This window comes from Oxyura jamaicensis, chromosome 13 (assembly GCF_011077185.1).
Source record: "Oxyura jamaicensis isolate SHBP4307 breed ruddy duck chromosome 13, BPBGC_Ojam_1.0, whole genome shotgun sequence".
Lineage (NCBI taxonomy): Eukaryota > Metazoa > Chordata > Aves > Anseriformes > Anatidae > Oxyura > Oxyura jamaicensis.
Window position 1 is genome coordinate 6343644 of NC_048905.1, and position 6781 is coordinate 6350424.

Below are 6781 nucleotides of genomic sequence, written 5' to 3' on the forward strand. Positions count from 1 at the left end.
GCTGAGGGAGCCACGAGATCCCGTTCCAAAGCCTGGTTCAGTGCCTGAACTCACGCAAACCAGAGGGCCACCCCTATTTTAACCCCTGCCCTGAGTCAGGTGGGGAAGGGGGCTGTGACCCCAGCTTTAAACAGCCCAGCTGCTCCCGACCCTGCAGTGCTCATGGATGCCCTGGGGTGATGGAAATGCTGCCGGGTGGTCCACTACAGGACAAAAGCAAGTACCCTTCTCACTGTTTCCTGACTTGGATGCCTACCATCTATTTGTTTTTATATCCTCTGCAGACATGCTGTCGAGTAATTCCAGCCATGTCTTTATTTTCTGGTGATGCCTTTGGCATGTTCTGAGTATTTCAGACATTAAAACATACTTCCACCTTGTTCTGGGCAGAGAGAACAAACCCCTGAACAGCATGCAGAGTGCCACTCGGACGTGAGACGGCCGTAGTTCTGCCACGTCCTGATTTCTCACCTGTGTTTTCAGGTGGGGCAAAAGGGTTTCTCCTGCCTGGCACGGCACCTTCTGATTTGGGTCACTTTGTGATTTGAAAACGGAACTAGACCTCACTTGCTGAAGAGCAGCCCGATGGCATCGATACCGAGGCAGGCTGCAGTACAGCCCTGCAGCACGGTAAGGACGGTGTCACCGTCACCAGCAGCTGACCATAGCTCCGCTCACACCAGCCTAAGGACTTGCCTTGACCTCGGCTTGTTCGAGCTTGGTTTGAACTCTGACATCTTGCCCAGTGCTCAGACAAATCCCCCTCGCTGCCGCAGCAGAGCTCTCCAGCCACCAGGCGAGGAACGGCACGCGTCGCTCCCAGCTCCAGTCTGGGTTTGTGCAGTTACACAGTCACTGCCCTCAGGAGTAAGGTCATACACGGTGAAAGCGGCTGGAACTAGATGACCTTTACGGTCCCTTCCAACCCGAGCCATCCTGTGAAGGTGCAGGTAAGCCCTCAACATCTAACTCAATTTACAAACCATCAGAAGAAAGAAGCATCGGGAAGAACAGAACCGGCCCCGCAGCGCCAGGAGGGGAGGCTGACAACACTGGGGAGCGGGGACGTGCTGCAGGAGGGAGCCGGGGTGGGCGAGCACGACACCAGGAGGTGTCGGAACGCCTGCAACAAGAGCCGTGACTGTTGTTAGTGGGATTAACAACAACGGGATGACCTGGACTGCAGGGGTATAGCATGCTTGTTGTATTTCCATTAAACACTGATTTAACTAACAGTAAATTTCTGCCTCCGCACGTAAGGCGTGCTCCTACGTACCAGCAGCAGAAGTCTCCCTGGAAGAGCAGGGCAGCAGCTCCCACTCATGAAGGCGCGAAGCGTTGGCTCTCCATCCCACGCAGAGGTGGCGTGTGGGAGGTGGTGTCCTGCCAACCACACGACAATCCCAGTAACTGACTGGGAAAAGACACGGATGTGCTTCACGCTGCAGCTGCATTCCTCAGCACATCCACCTGCCCGAGGAGCACAGCAAGGGACGATGAACGGCTCAGTTACTTCGCTAACAAGAACGTGAGAACAGAAGCGATTCACGTGCAAGGTCTTTACTCCCGGTACCAGGCAGCGATGGATGAAACCACCTGCTGGTCTTGTAAGTGAAAGAGAAGGCCCCAGCCCTTTTGTTGGCCTTAACTTACTTCCAGGTGTTCGCTTGTTTGTTTTACCATGCATTAAAACTCCGCAGACTTTGCGAAGGATTACTGCTCTGGAGCTCCCTCGGCCCCAGCAGCCCTGTTCTGTCCCACAGCCAAAGAATTTTCATTTAACTCAAAATCCTCAGCTGCAGGCTGCCCTGCACTCACAGCAGGAATCGTCCCGCTACCATCTCACTGCGGGCACGTGGCAGCCAGGACGGTAACAGGATGGAAATGAAAGGTGGCTCTGCAGGAGCACGGGCCCCGCACTTTACCCAAGCATGTCTTTGTGCCCTTCAGGGGGCTCAGGAAAGCTGCACAGACCTTCCTCACCCCTGGGGAGCACAGAGGACGCAGGAGGAAAGTGTTAAAGATTCATTCAGCCTCCGATGCACACAAAATCCATCCCAGCATAATAAAATAGGAAGGTTAAGAGGAGATGAGACATGGTTGCGGCAAAACAGGGAGGGTAAAAGCAAGGAGGAAAAGACACAGCACGTTACTATGACCCAACAGCAGTGACGACAAAGCCCAGGTGCAAACCCCACACGGTGTCACGCCGGCACGGGAGGGTGGTGCGTGGTGCTGGCGGCCCGCTGCAACCTGCGGTGCAGGTCTGAAACATCCTCACGTCCCGTCCCACCCTGCACAGGTATGCTCCTGGCTCCCAAACGACACTTGGGCAAAGGCAGACTGACTTCAGCTTACGGCAATCGTCGCTACGCCTCCTGACGCTCTCATTTCACACGGAAAGTCCCCGCGCTTTGTCCTGTCCGCAGAGCGCTGGAGCCATCCTTTCAGCTGGCTGCCTGCCGCGATGCTGGCGCAGGGAGTCAATGGGAGCTTCCTGAGGCCGCTGTGGCGGTCGGGGTAGGAGTGGAGATCTTTCCTCATGACAACCAGCCGCACTCAGATGCCTGCCCGTCCCCATGGCGAGCTGCTGCAGGCACCTCCAGACACCGCTGGGTGAGCCGAGCGCTGGGCAAGCCTTGCAGATGTCAGATAAGAAAAGCCCCTCTGTAAACAGAGAGCATCTCTAAGCAAACTCTTCCCTTCTTGCTTGCCCCAGGTCAGACGTTACGCAAAGAAAAACATGAGATCAGCAACATCAGCTCCAAGCACCGATGGGGACGCAGGCACGGGGCGAACACAAGGGCACCGCGGGGACGGCCCTGGAGCGGCGCTGGGCCACGCGGCTGAGCCTTGGTGCTGCGAGCCCGGCGAGCCAAACCCCCGGCTAACAGCTGGGATGTTTTTCCTGAAGGATGGCATCACTGTCCTGACTCTTCGCCACTTTTTTCCTATCTCCTCACTAGAAGGATTTTTTTTCCACACGTTTAGCACGTAGATGAGCTGCCTGCTTCCATCCCCTCCACAAAGAACAAAGCCTCTCCCCTAATTCAGGTGAACTCGGCCATTACTGCCCAGAAGCACCCAGGCTGTACCGTGCCTCTCCTGAACACCGCTCCACCTACTGAGGGCCCTGGCCGGACCCTGCACCCGCGCAGGCGGGCGGACAGCAGGGCAGAGACTGGCTTCGAGGTGGGCTGGTGCACCCCGATCCCTGGGGAGGGCTGAGCACGGGCTGTGTTTGTTGAGGCTAGAGAAGCACGGATGGAAGGGAAAGAGGACGGCAGCTTTGAAATTCGTGAAAGGCTGTTTCAGAGGGCAAGGAGCATCCCTCGCAGCCCCTGCTGCTGCGTGCAGGGGAAAGCCCTGACACGAGGTTGCACGCAGCTAGGTGTGAACCCTTCTGCCAAACGAGATGTTTCCACACCCCCTGGTGAGCTGCACGGGGCGGACCAGAGCGCGAGCACAGCCTGGCCGTGCAGGCACCACGTGGGTACGGGGCATCCAGGAGCTTTTCTACTGAATTATGGCAACCTGGGCTGAAAGCGGCCCCCCAGCAGCCAGCTAGAGATGAGACAGCTTTTGGGAGCCTGTGTGAAGCTCCTCTGCCTTCCTGGGGGCTGCGCCCTTCAGGGCACGGGGCTCAGCAGAGCTCCAAGAGCTGGGGATTTTCCCAGTGCCTGCGCAGTGCGATGGAAACCGCCAGCTCCCTTCAGCAGTCCAGGCTTTGCGGGATGGGACATCTCCCCTCCTGTGGCGTCACCCCGCAGCATCCCCAGCCCACACGTTTCCTTTCACATCCTTCCAGTGTCTGAATCTCACCAGCCGCAGCAGCTGCCAGCCCAGGAGGAGGAGGAGGAGGACAGGGGCTGGCACTGGCAGCGCACCCAGCCCTGGCTGCCCAAGTGCCCGGCTGCTCCCCGGTGTTGTGTCCGGGTGGCCCAGAGCTGGCTGCGAGCCTGCGGAGCTGCACGGTCCCCGTGCACCCAAGGGTCCCTGCAGGTATCCGCACCACCAGCAGCTGCAGCGCTCGGTGCCAGCTTACCTCCACGGAGCTGCTGGGGCCCGGGCGGCGTCAGAGCAGCGCTGGGTGACTGGAGGGTACCGGGAGTCCAGGGGAAAGACAGCAGCAAGGCAGCCCCCTGCAGCTCTCCGGGCACGTGGCAGGGATCACCGGGAAAAGGAAACTTGGCTGCAAGGATCCTGTTGCCAGAGGATTTTTTTTTTTTTCTGTGCCAAGGTGGAAATTTGGTGGTCCAACAGGTGAAGCAGCTTCTTAGAGAAACCTCCTGCCCTGGCATTAAAAAGGAGAAGCTGGGTTATTGACATGTTCTGCCCTGCAACTGCAGCAGTGACCAGGGCAGACAGGAACAACCCAACACGCCCTGAAGAGGCTGATGTTCAGCCACCCACTTACACACGGCATCCTCCAGGAGCTCTGCTCTCTGCTCTCCAGGTCCCGGCTCTTGGAGAGCCACCACGGCTGGGGCGGTGCCCTCGGCTGCTCCGCGGGGCTGACCTGCAGGCATGGCACCCGGCAGAGGCAGGAGGGAAACCTCGCTGCGGAGAGGAGGCGAAGGGAAGCGGCCTGGGAAGGGGCACAGGAAGAGGAGCGAGGAGCCAGGAGCGAGCTCAGCACAGCGACAGGCACGGGCAGCCCCCGTGGAGCAGCACAGGCCGTGCTGCCGCCCTTCACCTTCCGAGCAAGGCAGCAGCCGGCCGGGCAGAGCCGAGGTTTCCCCTGCAGAAAGCAGAGGGCTCTTCCCCGCCGGCCCACCAGCTTTCCGCCCGCTCAGCCTCCGGTGCGTAAGGTCACCCCAGCGTCCCGCTGGTTAGCAGGAGGCCAGGATTTGTCCTTTGATTTATTCATGCACTGACAAAGACTCAAAAGTGTTGGAAGTGCAATTTTTCACCACCAACTAAAAATAGCCGAGTGAAATTCCAGAGCTGCCTTTCAGCGCTGCCGGCTGCGCTCGGCTTACCAGGACAATGGCATTCGTAGGCTGCTAGCACCAACAGCACAGGCTGGGCTCCAGCTCCCTAAATAACAAGCTATAAAGGGCAAAATCTGTCTTTGATTACAGCTGTGCAAGAAGCAGCGATTAAAAAGGCCATTACCCAAATACCTGAACGTGCGGTGCCAGCTTAAAACCGAGCCTGGGGATGCTGTGAGAGCGGCAGGGACTGCCTGTAGGTGAAGTGAAAATGCAGCCAGCATTACCGAGGGCGGAAGGCGCGTGGTTAAGCATTTAGAAGGGCTGAAGCCCTCGGGCACGACAAAAACGCCTTTGGGCAGCAAGCAGGGGCTGATCTGCAGAGGGACCGGGTGGCACGTGCCCACACTCCTGGCTCAGGGCGAGGAGCAGCCACACAAGGAGGGCTCTGCCCTGGGGGCACCAGCAGCCTCCGGGTGTGCTTTCAACCCCCCCAAGATGCAGGGAACAGCTCCACGCGGCGTACGGGAACACTTGATTTATGCTGCTCTTGGTTCCAAGCCTATTAAGAGCATGTTCCTTAAAGGAAAATAATTAGTTAACGGCCTGTGGTACACCAGGTACATCGGAGGCCTGGCTTTTAAGTACGAACTTGAATTCTCTGCTCATTTCGGTCTGCAAGCACACAGGCTCAGCCCCAGGGATCGCCCGTGGCAGTGCTGCCAGTCCTGTGAACCAAACGTCACAGCGATCCCAGCTACGGAAGGTGGCAAAGTCCCCCAGGCAAGAGCGCTGAGGTGATGCTCTTGCTCGCACACCAGGCAGAAGCCACGTGCCAGCCGGCCAAGCTGACACCACGGCACTCAGCAGTATTTGAGGTGAAAAAAGAAAACTGCAAGTCAACGCTTTGGAATGAGAATCTCAGTGCTCGCGCTGACCTTCCAGCAGCAACAAAAGCAAGCCTGCGACAGAAATGGCTTTCTGAAGGGTCAGAAGGACCAGGGCCCCTGTCAGCAGTTACAGGGAACGAAATAATCCCGCACTGCTCTCCAGCAGCCTCATCCTCCTGCTGTGACATGCCCCCAGGAGACATTAAAATATACCAGACACACACCGAGGGGACCCCAGCACACTGCTCACGGGGCTGTGCTGCAAACCAGGCACAGTTCTCTTTTCCCACTGAAATGCGAAGGGAAGAGATGTGAGAACCAGCCGAGCAGATCAGTACAGGAGGAAATCAGCTTCCAAGCACATCTGGCACAGAGCATTTGTGACACTGAACTAGACAGCTCTCGGGCATCCCTCCGTAGCAGCCAAGCTCTGCCGCTCCTCAGAATGAAAAACTGAAAAGCTGAAACCGGGACTTCTGGCCCTGTCAGGAAAGGGTTAATCACAGCGTACATCCACAGCCAGTTACAGACTGGTGAGAGCGGGTGGGCATTTCCTGCAGCACTAGCTCCTCCTGTGATGTGTGCACTGACTGCTGGGATGTTTCACTCCCTGCTGATCTCAGCTGGATGCTTTGATCTGCACCGGCAGCCATCGGGATCAGCGTTCTGCCCCGAGGCTGCAGGCAGCGTGGGATGCGCGCAGCATTTTGTGCCTTGTTCGTGTTTGTGCCCCAGCAGAAACGCCACGTCTCCGCAGCACCCAGCAGCAGCAGGACCATGGGCCACGCTCTGCTGCCCGCCACGGGGCAGATCAGAGTGAGGCCAGGAGTGCAAAGCCTGAAGCTCACCTTCAACTGCCACAGGGCAGCCTGGTTGGCACAGGGCCTATCGCTGCCTTGGCTAATGCTCAGCTTCAGGCAGAGGATCACTGCTAGGTGAGAGCAATCCAACAGTGAT